The sequence below is a fragment of the Phascolarctos cinereus genome, unplaced genomic scaffold, assembly GCF_003287225.1.
Source record: "Phascolarctos cinereus isolate Bilbo 61053 unplaced genomic scaffold, phaCin_HiC Scaffold_4;HRSCAF=312, whole genome shotgun sequence".
Taxonomy (NCBI): Eukaryota; Metazoa; Chordata; class Mammalia; order Diprotodontia; family Phascolarctidae; genus Phascolarctos; species Phascolarctos cinereus.
This window is the reverse complement of record NW_027555847.1, coordinates 670,947,888-670,963,566: the sequence shown is the minus strand read 5'-3', so window position 1 is coordinate 670,963,566 and position 15,679 is coordinate 670,947,888. Positions and strand designations below refer to the sequence as shown.

At 37.7% G+C, this 15,679-nt stretch overlaps 1 protein-coding gene across 2 annotated transcripts in view; it reads left to right on the top strand.

Annotated features, from left to right (window-relative positions):
* MED26 (mediator complex subunit 26) overlaps positions 1-15,679 on the top strand; it is a 117,350-nt gene that overhangs the window by 26,562 nt on the left and 75,109 nt on the right. The window lies entirely within an intron of this gene.

The window sequence follows — 15,679 nt, the reverse complement described above, 5'->3', positions numbered from 1 at the left end:
ACCAAGAATCACCTACCCAGCAAAACTGAATACAATCCTTCAGGGGGAATAAATGAACATTTATTTAAGACTTTCAAGCATTCCTGATGAAAAGACCAGAGCTGAATAGAAAATTTGACCTCCAAATGCAAGACTCAAGAGAAGCATAAAAAGGTAAACATGAAGGATAAATCATAAGAGACTCAATAAGGTTAAACTGTTTCCATTCCTATGTGGGAAGATGATGCTTGTAACTCCTGAAAACTTTATCATTATTAGGACAGTTAAAAGGAGTTTCCATAGACAGAGGGCCCAGGTGTGAATTGGCTGTGATGGGATGATCTTGCCAAAAAAAAAAAAAGGGTGAGAAAGAGGGATGCCCTGGGGAAAGAGGGAGAGGAAAAGTGGAAGAAATTATCTTAGATAAAAGAGGTGCACATTTCTAATAGTAAGGTTGTTGGAGGTGATGGAATTCAGCTGAGCTTTTTCAAATCCTAGAAGATGATGCTATTAAAGTACTACACCTAATATGCCAGCAAATTTGGAAAACTCAGCAGTGACCACTGGATTGGAAAAGATCCGTTTATGTTCCAGTTCTAAAGAAGGGCAATGCCAGAGAATATTCAAATTACCAAACAATTGCACTCATTTCACACACCAGCAAGGTTGTGATTAAGATTCTGCAAGCTAGGTTTCAGTATGTGAACTGAGAATTACCAGAATAGGTTGGTTTTTGAAGAGGCAGAGGAACTAGAGACCAAATTGCCAATGTTTGCTGGGCTATAGAAAAAGCAAGGGAGTTCCAGGAAAAACAAACAAAAAACATCTGCTGCTTTATTGACTATACTAAAGCCTTTAGCTGTGTGGATCACATCAAAATGTGGCAAGTTCTCCAAGAGAAGGGAGTACCAGATGTTCTTACTTGTCTCCTGAGGAACCTGAATGCAAACCAACAATTAGAACTGGACATGGAACACCTGATTGGTTTCGGACTGGAAGAGAGCTATGACAAAGCTATATATTGTCATCTTATTTATTTAACTTATATGCAGAGTACATCATGTGAAATGCCAGGCTAGACGAATCAAAGGCCAGAATTAAGGCTGCCAGGAGAAACATCAACAGTCTCAGATAGGCAGACAATGCTACTCTGATGGCAGAAGTGAAGAGGAATTAAGAAGCTTCCTGATTGAGGGTGAAAGAGGACAATGTAAAAGCTGGCTTGAAGCTTAACATAAAAACCCCTGAAGACCAAGGCAACTGGTCCCATCATTTCTTGGCAGATAGGGGGAGAAGAAATGGAAGCTGTGTCATATTTTATATTTTTGAGCCCAAAGATCACTGCAGATGGTGACTGCAGTCATGAAATTAAGAGATGCTTACTCCTTGGAAAGAAAACTGGCAATTCTGAACAGCATACTAAAAAGCAGAGACATCACCTTGCCAACAGAGATCCATATAGTCATGTCTGTGGTCTTTTCAGTAGCAATATGTGGCTGTGAGATTATAAGGAAAGCTGAGCTCCACAGAATTGATGTTTTTGAATTGTGGTGCTGGAGAGTCCCTTGGAGAGCAAAGAGATCAAATCAGTCAATACTGAAATTAATTCAGATGATTCCCTGGAAGGTCAGATACTGAAGCTGAAGCATAAAGACTTTGGCCACATTTCTAGAGTCATTGCAAATAAGTCATCAGGAGGAGGGAATAGAAGGATGTTTAGATTTATGGGAATGGGAGGATAAAGGAGAGATCCTGGGGGGGGTAGGTTAAGTAATAGAAGGGCAAGGTAGGGGTACAAGTAAAGTAGAGGAGTCAAGAGGGAAATATGAGATATGTACAAATAAAAGCAAAGATCAGGAGGAAAATTTGTTAGGAAAGGTATATGTCTCTATGTATGTATGTATGTATGTATGTATGTAAGCATACATAAAAACTTTCTGTGATTTTCTTTTTTTAAAAAATTGGTTTGTATTTTCTTTTAAAACATGACTAATATAGAAATACATTTTGCACTACTGCCCACGTATAATCTATATCAAATTGCTTGCCTTCTCAAGGACTTGGGAGAGGAGAAAGGAAGGGAGAGAATTTGGAACTCAAAATTTCAAATACCTGCATGTTAAAAATTCCTTTTAGAAATCATTTTAAAAAATAAAATTTTCACTCAAAAAAGCTCTAAGTCACTGGTGATAAGAGAAAGGCAAATGAAAACAACTGTGAGATACCACCTGACTTCTATCAGGATTGTATACTATGACAAAAAAGGGAAAATGACAAATATTAGAGAGGATGTGGAAAAATAAGGACATTAACGTATTGTTGATGCAGTTGTGAACTGATGTAATCATTCTGGAGAGCAATTTGGACCTGTACCTAAACTCTATAAAACTGCATACCTGACCCAGCAATACCACTGTTGGGCTGTATCCCGAAGAGATTAAAGAAAAAGGACCTATATGTACAAAAAATATTTATAGCAGTTCTTTTTGTTCTGGCAAAGAATTGGAAATTGAGGGGATGTTCATCAATTGAGGAATGGCTGAACAAGTTGTGATAACTTGATTGTGATGGAATGTTATTGTGCTATAAGAAATTATAAGCAGAATTGATTTCAGAAGAACCTGGAGAGACTCAAAATGAATTGAGCGGAACCAAGAAAACAATCTGCATAGTAACAGTGATATTGTATGATAATAAACTGAATTACTTAGCTGTTCTGATCAGTACAGTGATCCAAGCAGTCTCAAAGGACTCATGATGAAAAATGGCATTGACTTCCAGAGAAAGATCTTAGGGAGTTTGAATGCAAATTGAAGCATAATTTTTTCACTTTTTCTGTTTTTCTTCCTTTTTTGTGTGTGTGGAAACATGGCTAATATGGAAATGTTTTGCATGATTTCACATGTATAATTGATATAACACTTCTTGACTTATTAATGGGTGGTGGAGGGTTACAAGAGAGGAAGAGAATTTGGAACTCATAAAAAAATGGAAGCTAACAATAAATAATAAATTTTAAAGGAGGCTATCAATTTGGATTTGCAAAAAAAGAATAGAAAAATAGTCATCTTCTTTAGCCATAAAACCACTAAGAAAACAAAGCAGAATAGAAATTGTAGCAGAAAAGTTTTTAAGTGTCTTTTGTTTCAATATGGAGATTTCTAAAATTTCAGTTTGTAGGACTAGAATAATGATTTTTATCCCTTTTAAATTTCCTGTACTTTGGCAGTTTTGTGAAGCTTATGATCCTGTCCTCGGAATGTCTGATAGTGTATAAAATAACAGAATTACAAAGGAAACTGATCATATTAAGATGCAGTTATCAAAATATTGAAACAATATAAGTTCAAGGGCCTCAGTTTTAGAGCCCTTTGATTAGATAATAATTACAATTTATGAAGTGGTTACTGTGAAGTTGACTTTGGGTCTTTTCTTTAAATGTATGTCCCACCTGCCAGTTTTGAAAAGAGATTCTCATTGCAGTTTTCTATTATTTGCTATCTCTTTATTCCTTCTATAGGGGTCATATTGATCTTGATTGCTAGTATGGATTGATTTGTTAATCAAGTTAATATATTTTTTCTTGATTTGTTTGACTGCTTATCTGACTTAGTGAGTACATACTTAATTTATCATTTTTTGATTTGAGAAATCTCATAGATGCAGTACTTACACCCACAAGGTAGATTATAAACCATCCACACCATTTAATCCTAGAAGACTCTTGTATATATGTGCTTATATATCTCTCATAGATGATCCATTCAGTGTACAGGAGGACTTCTGTGTGTGGTTACCAATGCAACAACTTTGTCTGTTCTGGCCATCTGTTATCTTTTATTCTCACTGCATGTCCACCTCCCTGCTACTACACAGCTTCAGTGAATCTGTTATCTTATGGATGTGAGCTCTCCTTCCACTGCTGCAGATGTGGGTTTTTTTAAAATATATAATCAGTCCATCTCCTTTTCCCATCATATATTTCCTTGGTATAATCGCTAATGCCTCTTTTGATGCATTAGTCAACATTGTAAATATGCTGTAACATACTCATGTGTACCATATGTCCTTTTCTTCACCATTTAAAAAACAAATAGAGGAGCCTCACTGCTTCAAGCATTTTATAGGCTACTATATCAGGATCTCAAAATTATCACCTTGTAATGCCTATGGTCTTGTTAAGGTAATTTAAATGACCATTTCATACCTAACCATGTTGAGCTTTCTAGGGATTTAGAAGATTTCATTTCACCGGTATCAGTTCTATTTGTTCTATTAAAAATTTTATTTTAAATCAGATCAAATTTCTTACTTCCATTTGTATAGTTCCACATGATTAAGTGTGTAAGTCAAACAGTCCAACTTTGCTGTATAACCTACTCAATAATTCATTATGAAGTAAATTGCTTCAAATATATCTTCCACCCCTGTGTTTCAGCAGGCAATTTAATTTGTCATATAGGAATCTATAAATTGTTCTCATTTGTGGTGAGTGACTAAACTTTTGCTCTTGGTTTTGGTCCAACGTTCTAAAGCAGGGATCATTATGTGCCGCACTGAATAATTGTACATTTTTTTACCTGGTCTTCACGAGTGCTTTATCCTTGATCAGTGTTCTGCTGAGGTTGATAAAACCCAGGACTAAACAAGCTCTTGATTTTTTTATTTATCTGTGCTGTTATCCTGCTGGAGTTGGTGCCTGTGATAAACATTTTGATACGTTATCCATATTGAACTTTTTTTTTTTACCTTGGAACTTATGGATAGATAGTGTGTCCACTTTTTTTAAAAAAAAGTTTTTACTGATATTTTCTGTTTCTTCTATCACTGTGTTATCCTATGTATTCTCCCCAGCCCCCCAAGAGCCATTACAATTGATAAATGGTCAAAGGATATGAACAGATTAATATTTTTTGGAGAGGAAATAAAACCAGAGTTCATCATTACATTGAAAAGATGCAATAATATTTGCAGTGTTTGACATCTGTGGACCTCCCACCTCCATAAAGTGGTACTGGAGATGGTAGGAGCTACTAGCATAATTTCTAAGAGCTCTGTGTCATCTCTAATCCAGAATGAAGATATATAGAAGAAAAAAATTTGGGTGAGAGGGGATACCCGTGGTTGTTTGTGGGAAGGGGTAATGAAGGACTCAAAAGGGAATAAAAAGCATATGACCTTAGGTTTGAATGCTGTGGGAGATTTTAAAAAGCAACTGAGGTAATGGGTCAGAACAGAAGGGGACACTTTTAGGAACAAAGAGTGGCATGAGCGTGGAGGTAGAAAAGCACAAGACGTATCCAAGAGTCTTCAAATAGTCTTTAAGTTTAGCCCTCATGGGAATGTTGAAAAGTAAATTAGTAGAGAGGCAGTGGCATTCAGTTTGACTGTGAAAGGGGACAAGGCAGAGGTGAGGTGGGCTGGGATGGAGTAGAGGAAGAAACCAGTAGAGAGGTAGCAGTTGACCAAAGATAATAAAGATTGGATTGGTTAACTGAGATTGGTTAACAAGATTCTATGTGAAATTAGGAAGGCCTGGGTGTGTGTGTGTGTGTATGTATCAAATGTCCTTGCAAAGAAATGAATCTTGGAAATAAGAGTCCCTCATGCATCACCAAGCACTTGCTAGTTTAGAGAAGTGCTGTTGTCAATATGCCACTGACAAATGTTGATTGCAGAAGGGCTTTCATCCTTTGAGGGTAGAGGCTACTAGTCCTTTTGTCTTCCTTAAACCCACCGACCTCAGAACCCATAAAGTGCAGTGTAGAGGAAGGAGCGCTGGATTTGGAGTCAGAGAATCTGCATTTGAACCCTCACTATTTTCAGTGTCCTCATCTATAAAATGAGGATGTTGGACTAGACTTCTTAGGTCCCTTTCATCTCTAGATCTATGATTCACAAGGAACACAAACTAAATGTAATTTTAGCCTAAGTACAGTATATTGTTAAGTTATTCCACACCAGTCCTTATCTGATAGCATGGATATTAACAGGGAGCTCTCAAAAGAAGAAGTACAAAGTATTAACAAACACATGAAAAAATGCTCAAAAATTGATAATAACAGAAAGGTTATCAAGACCCTGAGGTTTCACCTCACACCCTGCAAATTGGCAAAAGTAATAAGAAATGGCAACAGTCAATGTTGAAGGGATTGTAAAAAGGCAGGCACGATAATCCATTTTTGGTGGAGCTGTGAAATGGTACAATTGTCGTATTCTGACTTTTTGATCACCATTTTCTGTCTCTTCTTTAACCATCTTTTTAATACTTCTGCCTTGATAGTCTGATAAAGCTGTGATTTTATTGATGTGGATTGTCTTAATGACAATAAATATCAACTCTTTCATGCCCTTCTATTCTGTATGATTCCTGACTCTTGTTCATGTCCTTGTATGTATGGGGGCTATCTCTTGTTCTTTGTGGCTATGTTACCAGTGGAGTAGCTCACAGACTGTCCATTGGTTATTCCTTATATTTGCCATATGATCAGCATACCTCTTCTTTTGACCTTTTGGTGATCTTAATTTTATTTCTTGAGATTTTGTTATTTCATGATTTGTAGACATACAGCAGCCAAAGCAGTATTGATTCCCCCCCCCCAACTCCAAAAAAGTACCATATTTCAAGGAGAAGCTATGGGAGTGGAGGATCTTTAAAAGTGCCATACTGTTTTCCAAAGGCAATTCAGCCAGTGTTCCTCCTCTTGTACGACTGGACTTAGCTTATCATCTATTTGCACTAACTGCCTAAGATATATGTGTGGATGGAACAGTTCTAAGGGCTCTCCATTCAGGTTCACATCTTAGTCTGGACAATTGGGGCTGACTTGCCCAGGATCACACAGCTAGCAAGTATCATGTGTCTGAAGCCATATTTGAACCGGCCCGGGAGTTAGGAGGACCTGAGTTCAAATGGCTTCCCCTTGCCTTTAGAAACAAATATAAAGTCCTCTGCTGGGTATATTATGATTAAGATTCCTTTCATGTTGAAGTTGGACTGAAGAGATGATCCCTGAAGTTCTTACAACTTTCAAATTCTGTGATTCTTTTATTTTTAAAAAAAAGCCCCGCTACAAAGAAACTATCATTAACTACCAACCTATATGCCTATTCTTTCATATCTGCAAGACCTTTATAAGAATAATCTATAAATACATCAAGCCTGTGCTGATGAAAAAGGGAATGAATGGGCCCTTGCAAAATATATTGTACGGCTGACCACATCTTTACAGGCATACTATTGGCAAGTAAAAAGAATAAGAGATCTAAGAATTGTAGTTGACAAAAAACTGCTTTTTTTTCTTTTAGTCAAGCAAAACATCACCTTAAAGTCTTTCCCCCCAAAAAAGAGATGCTTGCCATTTATATATCCTAGTTGATTAATGTTCCTTGAAAGATGTATAAAAGATATCTTTGTTTAATGTTTCCCTGATTATTGTATACTTGTGAATGTTGTTTGCCACTGTGATAGTGTACCCAATGCAGAGTCCAAAAGGAAAAAGGATTTCCTAAAGATAGAGGTCCATTTTACCTAGGGTCTTCTTTGCATACACCATACTCATGGCATCAAGCCCAGAAACATTGCAGAGCCTCCTGAATGAGATCCATAATCACTTTTTAAAATATGGCCTAACTATCCACATATGGGATGGAAGATAACTATTGTTTGAATTTATTGAGTAGGGAGTGATGTAGATGGACCTGTGCTTTTGGAAAATCACTTTGGCAACTCTCTGGAGGAGGTGTGTGGAGAGATTTGAGGCAGGAAGAACAGGCTTTTAAATAGTCCAGGTGAGCCGTGATGAGAGCCTTAACTCAAGTGGTGGCTGTGTGAGTGGGGAGAGAAGGAGGAGCTGTGAGAGATATGAATGTAGAAACAACAAAATCATACAAATATAGATTTAGAAGTGTAAGGAAACTTGAAATCATCTTGTCTGAAACCTTCATTGCAGAAGCCGAGGGAGGTGGGGAACAGCATGTGTACACATGTAAGGAGATAGAAAACAATCAAAGTAAATGTATGGCAAGAGCAGGAAGTTACCTTGAAGAGGAGGGAGTACATGCTAAGTATGTGGAGGACAATCTATGAAAAGGTTTGGAGATGGTCAGTAAGAAGACCATTTTTATTGGACAGTAAGTATGTATGAAGTGGGAGTACAGTGGTAGAAGACTAGAAAGGGAGGCTAGAACTAGATTGTGAAAGGCTTTAAGTGACAAATAGTGGAGTTTGTATTTTACCATAGAAGTAATAGGGAACCACAGGACTTCTTGAGCACAGAAGAGTGGCATTAGGCCTCTGCGTTAGGAAAACCTTGGAAGAATAGCTATGAGGTAGATGGATTGGGGAGGAGGACAATTTGAGACAAATTAGGTAGCTATTGTAGTAGTCAGGAAAGGGTGAACACTTAGTTCCCAACTCCCTCCCTTCCATCCTTAACCTAAAAAAGTCAGAACCATCTGACACATCATTTACAGTTGACACAGAATATGTAACATTTTGCGATTACAATTTGCCATTTCTTGATAGAGCTGAAGGAAGTGAGTTTTTAATTTAGTCAACTTGACCCAACTTTAGTTATTATTATTATTATTATTATTATTATTATTACATTTTTGGTGAGGCAATCAGGATTAACTGACTTGCCCAAGGTCACACAGCCAGTGAGTGTTAATATATCTGAAGCTGGATTTGAACTCACATCCTCCTGACTCCAAGGCTGGTGCTGTATCCACTGTACCACCTAGCTGCCCCCTATTTATTATATTTAATCTGATTCTGTTGTCTTTCGTACATTATTGTAGTCATCGTATATATTGCCCTTTCTCTTTTGCTTTTGTTCGTAAGTTCCCAAGTGGGCAATACTGCCCCCTGGGGGGGCGCTAGAACAATCCAGAGGAGCAGTAATAGCCTTGGGTGCAATTGGGAGGTGTTGAATAAAAATAAGGGGGTGGTGGAAGCATAAAGAAAGAAGATAAAATTTTGAAAAATCATTTGTACATTTTTCATCTGTTGTGTAACAGAGTTAAGTCGTGGTGATTACATTATTTTCTGGATAAACAGACAGAATGCAAGTTATAATCAATCAGTGGTCAAGTCTTAATGAGGGAGTGTTGGCAGGCAAGTGTGTTGCACAATGCTGGGAAGTCTAGGATGCATGAGCAGGAATATATGCGTGTAATGACTTTTTTACAGTACGATACTATACGATTATATGATGCACTAGTGTGTCATCAAAATTTCCATGCAGGAAAACAAATTTACAATAAATTATTAAATTTAAGGTGTGTTATTTAAAAAAATCTAATTTCTTGCAATTTTTAAAAAACTGTTAAAGAGTTAGGGAAAGTAGATTTCCAGAGGGGTGCTTAGTAAATTTTTTTCTTTTGAAAAGGGTGTGGTAGGCCAAATAAGTTTGAGAACCTCTGCTTTAGTTCATATAAGTCTTCCCAGGTTTCTCCAAGTTCTTTATAATTCCATGTGGTATAGTGGTTATTCCATTTGCTCATAAAACACGACTTCAGCCATTCATCAAATTCCTTTTGTGCTTCTTCCATTTTCAGGTACTCTGAGCAATTTGGTTTCCTCTGTGTAATGCTGCCCTGCTGTACACCCTTTCCAACAATGGCTGCACTTTCCCTCATTACCTCTTTGAACCACTCCCCATACACACTTCTTGGAGAAATTTGAATCCTCTTGATTCTGCCATCACTCACGGGTTCCATTTCCATGATCAAAACTCTTAAATTCCTTTATTATCTCATACTCTCTTAATCCATCTCTCCATATACCTTGTGCCTGTTAGACTTACTTGTCCTCAGTAGGACTTCCATTCCTTCCTTTCATCCTTCAGTATTCTTTCAGGCCGTTGCCCTTGCCCTGACTTCACTTTTTCCCTTTCTCAGTCTTGATTCTAGTTAACCAGTTCAACTTTACACTGCCCTCTATTCTTAAATCCCTTGGTCCCTTGTCCTGTTAACTCTATTGCCAAATTCTGTTGTCCTGTTGCCAAACTTGGATTACTTTCACCATTCACCTCCTCTTGTTCCTACACATGTTGCTGAAGAGATCTAGAGAGCTAGAGGAAATCATTGAACTGAGCCGACTATGTCCACTTCAGATTTATTATCTAAACTAAATTGGGCCCTCACTGCAGCAAGGTAGTCCTTTTACTCCTCCTAAATTGATTCTCTGTTCCACTCCCTACAGAGACCCTTTAAACTATTATGTCATTGGTCTTCTTTGAATTGAAGGACAAACCATTTCTCCTCAAGCTTTCTGTACCATTCTTTCCTCTCGCCCTCTTAGCTGAGGACCTTGCTCCTCATACTGAAAAAATAAGATGCCATTTGCCTTGAGCTCCCTCTTTTCTCTTTCTTTATAGCTTAGAACCCCTTGGCATCATCTCTCATACTTTCCTCCTTTCTTTCAGTCTGTCATGAAGAGGTGACATTTATTTTCACCAAGGACAATCCTTCTACGTGTACCCTTGATTTCATCCCCTCAGCCATTTCTTCTCTATCTGTAGTCTTTGGTCTCTTTGTCTACCATCTCTTTTCCTGCCTGCTACAAACACTTCCAAATTTCTTTTTTTTTGCTTTTAGGCAATTGGGGTTAAGTGACTTGCCCAGGGGTCACACAGCTAGTAAGTGTTAAGTGTTTGGTCTGAGGTTAGATTTGAACTCAGGTCCTCCTGACTTCAGGGCCAGTAGTCTATCTGCTATGCCTCCTAGCTGCCCCTCAAATTTCTTTATCTGTAAAAAAACCCTACCACCTTTTAAAGCTATCATCCTATATCTCTTCTTCATTTCACAAACTCCTAGAAAAATCTGTTTGCATTCCTTACTTCTTCTTGTTCTACTCTCAACTTCTTAATTTTCTACAGTTTGTCTTCTGACCCTATCTCTGGGCTGGAACTACTGGCTCCAGAGTTAACAATGACTTGTTAATTACCAAATCAGATATTTCTCTTCATCCTTCTTGATTTCTTTGCAGCATTTGATGTTACTCCTTACTCCTTCTTATCTGATGACTCTTAAATCTCCTTGCTAATTCATTAACCTTATCCTTTTCCTTAACTATGAGTGTAACTCTGAGCTTCTTTAGAGCTTCTCCTCTTCTCTTTCTGCAGTCTTTTGAACTGTAGTTGTACATCTCCAACTTGAATGGGATGTCTTGTGCACTTCTTGAATAAAGAATGTCCAAAACAGAACTCATCTTTTCCCCTTAATCCAAATTACTTTCCCAAATTACTCTATTTCTTTCTAGGGTATCACCCATTCTTTCATCACCAGGTTCACAGCCTTAGCTTTATCCTCCCTCTCCCTTTTTTCACATATCCAGTTGTCAGGTCTTGTCTTTCTGTTCTGTACATTTCTCACATATCTCCATTTCTTGGGCCAATTACCTTAGTTCAGGTCCTTATTACCTTTCATCTGGACTTATAATAGCCTCCTAATTAACATCTTTGCTTCAAGTCTCTACCCATGTCCTTTAAAGCCCTTTGCAACATTGGCCCCATCCACTTTGCAGCTCTCTTATGCACATTTTTCCCATTCCCACTCTGTATGGTCCAGATTCATCGGCCTTTTCTGTGAACCTCACAATGTCCCTTGATCTCCCAAAATTGCCTTTGCACTGGCTTTCTTCCGTGCCTGGAATGTACTTACTACCTCTTCATCCCCATCTCCTAGAGTCCTTTACTTCATTCCAAGACTCGGTTCAATCACTGCCTTATATTGAAGTATTTCTTGATTCCCTTAACTGCTGGTGCCCTCCTTCCCAAATAACTTGTAATTTTCTTTTCTTTTTTTTTCTTTTCCAAAATCTCATGTTGGTTAGTACATATGTACCTGTTGCTTCCCTGGGTCCTTGACACCAGGAATTTCTTTTTTTGTCTTTGTATCCCCCAAATCTAGCACTGTGTCTAACACTAATAGGTGCTTACTAAATGCTTATTTATTTATCTTTATTGTGACCAAAATCTTTTTCAGTTTTCCTCAACTTTTTTTACCTATCTTGTCTTATCCAGCAGTTTAGCATCCCTCCTGTTGACCTTGTTATGATCTTTGTTTTTATCAGACTTCCTTATTTGCCCTTGCTTACATCTTCTGAACATGTCTTTTTAAGATGTAAGTTGGCCAATATAGCCACGTGGTTTCGTTGAACAACTTCCTTTTTTTCTCCTATTTGCACTTGTTTTATTTTGTCTTAGAAATTCCATTTGTGTACTTCTCCTCCCTCATGGGCTGATTTCCCTTACAGAATTTTAGGTTATCAGATCTTATCCATCTTTGTACCTTCAAAATCTGTTTTTCTGAACATATAAGGTGCATATGAGATATTTCCAGTTATCTTCTCTAGTCACAAAATCTATGATTGAATGCTCACTCTCACCCTCTGAAGTTCCGACCAAGGTCCTCTAGAATCCAGTTTTCTTCTTCAGTAAGAATAAATTTTAGAATATCAATTTTCCTCATTGGTGGTGGTTGTCATTTTGTTTCAGTTGTGTTCAACTCTTCATGACCCCGTTTGGGGTTTTCTTGGCAAAGATATTGGAGTGGTTTGCCATCTCCTTCTCTGGTTCATTTTACAGATGAGGAAACTGAGGCAAACAAGGTTAAGTGAATTGCCCAGGGTCTCACAGCTAATAAGTGTCAAAGGCTGGATTTGAACTCAGAAAGATGAGTCTTCCGGAGTCTAGTCCGGACACTCTGCTGCCCATTAACTTCTGTTAGTAGTATTGCCTGGTGGATGTAGAAGGCCTGTTTCTGAAACTGATTAGCTCTGTGACCATGGGAGAATCACTTAACTTTTCTGAGCTTCAATATCTTCCTCTTTAAAAAGGTGATAATAATGCCAAAGAATCTACCTCATGGGTAGTTGTGATGTTTGTGAAGTGCTTGAAAGTTCTTAGAAGACTTCATAGTTTCTGAAAAATGAAGTCATTAAGGCAAGCCAAGAAATGGTCATTTGCTGGCTGATGCCTGGATAATTGGTCTCTCAGCTGTAGCTTATTTCCATGCCAGTCTTATGACCTAAACTTCTTATTTGTTTCCTTTCTGCCCATGTGGTCTATAATTTACTCAAATGATTACTTCTCCCAGCAGGTGATCTTCTCTCACGTTTTCTACCATGCTTCCACCTTTGGGCTCTGGACTTCTTCATATGAGTATATGTTCTTTTAGTGTGTTCATTTATTTACATTATTGTAGCTTTTGACCCTATTCTCTTTGTTTGGCTCTCTTTGAGGTGAAGCATGGCATAGTGGATAGGGCATTACACTTTGAGTCCAAAAGGCTTGGATTCAAATCCTACCTTAAATGCTTACTAGATTTATGACTCTTAAACTTTCTGCCTATGTAGTCTTGTATTTGTCTGTTAATTTGCTCAATTCATTGTTATTTCACATTAATACTCCATTAATTCATAATGTACAGTCTGTTCAACCATTTTCAAATCAATAGGCATTCACTCTTGTTTCTAGACTTTTGGTATCATAAAAAGTGCTATTGTGACTATTTTGGTATGTCTTTGACTTTTCTTCCTCTTTGACTTCTTTAGGGTATACATGCACCAGTAGTGAAATTGCTGGGTCAGAGGATGACCTTTTATGTTGTACAAACTTTTCTGGAATAGTTGGACCAATTCACTGCTCAACCAGTAGTGTTAATGTTCCTGCCTTCCAGTTTAGCGGCTAATGCTATGGGTATGAAAGGAAACCTAAGAGTTGTTTTTTATCCCTCATTAAAAATACACACACACACACACACACACACACGTATGTACATTTCCTTATATGATAGCTTTCTCCCTTCCTTACCCTTAAAGGAAAGAAGGAAGGAAACAAGAATTTATTAGTTGCCTACAGTTTGCCAGGCGCAGTGGTAAGCCCTTTACAGATATTATCTCATTTGATCTTTACAACAACACTGGGATGTTAGTGCTATTATTATATCCTCATTTTACAGTTGAGGAAAAGAGGTAGACAGAGGTAAAGTGACTCACCCACTATCTCAGCTAATATGTGTTTGAAACCATGTTTGAAACCATGCCTTCCTGACTTCAGGCCCAGTGCTCGATATCCACTGGCTACCTTCCTAAAGAAAACTGCCCCCAAATAGTCTCCCATTTGTTATCTCCTTTACTCAGCTACTACAATATAATAATATAGATTCTTTAAAAGTCTTAAAGCCTTTCTTCTCCCTTTCAGTCTTCATCTCTTTACATTTCTCTTCCTTAAGTATGATCTGGTCAGTTCACTCCTGTTTAAAACATGTCACTGGTGTCCAGTGACATATATTTTACCTGATATTCAAGATGCTGTACAGTCGTGACATTATCCTACAGCTCTAGTTTTATTTCGTACTGTTTCCTTCCACCTTCTTTCCTGTATGTCTTGGGATAGAAAGAGAAGATGAGAGTTCTGTTTGAATGGCAACAAAGGAATGAGGGTCAAGGACCCTGAGCTATGGTTGGTATGTATGTGTATATATATCTATGTCTATGTATTTATAGATATAGATATATAGATGATATGGAAGAAATATATAAAATAAGCTGGGAGTAAGAAGCTAAATTATTTAAGGTTATTGTTACTTTTGCACACCTTAATTGATATGGTCATATTTCTGTTGCTATCCTTAAATGTCCATTATTTTAGGCAAATAATATTTGAAAATGAGTTAAGAGCTATACACATCTGTACTTTGGTAAATTGCACTTTGGATAGCTACTCTACTTTGATGTGGAGAATACCCTCACTTTCATTTACTTTTCCTTTTGTAAATCCTGGATAATAAGTTTCCAGAGTCCCAGTGATTAGAAGGGGCTAGCACACATTAGGAGTTCTTGGGAGGTACATTTTAGTGCAGTATGGAAAAATTTTCTAAAAGTTAGAGATGTCTAGTAACAAAATAGGTTGCCTTGTTAGGGATAAGAAGTCCTCTTTTTGAAACTACTATGTCAGGGACTGAATAACCATTTGTCAGGGATGCTGGACAAATGCTGGATCCCTGAGAAGTGATGATAACCCTTTTGACTTCTCTAGGTCCAGGGGTTCTTTGCCTGGAGTACTGGAACTTTGTTTTAAAAAATATTTCTACAACTATTTCACTGTAACGGGTTTCCTCTGTAATCCTGTGCATTTGAAAACATTCTGAGGAGGGGTCCATAAGTTTCACCAGACTACCAAAGAGATTTATGAGACAAAAAAGTTTTAAGAACCACTGCTGTAGAGCCATAACAACAGCAGCAATGACATTTATGTAGGTCTTTCTGGGTGCCAGGTACTGTGCTAAGTAAGCATTTTACAACTATTAATCTCTTTTGATCCTCACAAGACCTGAGGGAGAGGTGCTATTATTATCCCCATTTTACAGATGAGGAAACTGAGACAAACAGAGGTTAAGTGACTTACCCAGGTCACACAGCTAGTAAGTGTTGGAGGACAGATTTTTTTTTTCTCCAGGCAAACAAACATTTAAGTGCTAGGTACTGTGCTAAGCACTGGGAATAAAAGCATAAACAGAAAAATAAACTCTGCTAAAGGTGGATTTGAACTCATGTCTTTCTGATTCTCTCCACTGCCACCTAGTTGCCACATCACTGCTACATTGCCACCTTTGCACCAGTTGTCCTTCTCTGATTGTATTTCACTAACAGAACTTAATGTTAGTTGAAGTATATTCTGATCCGGGGAGA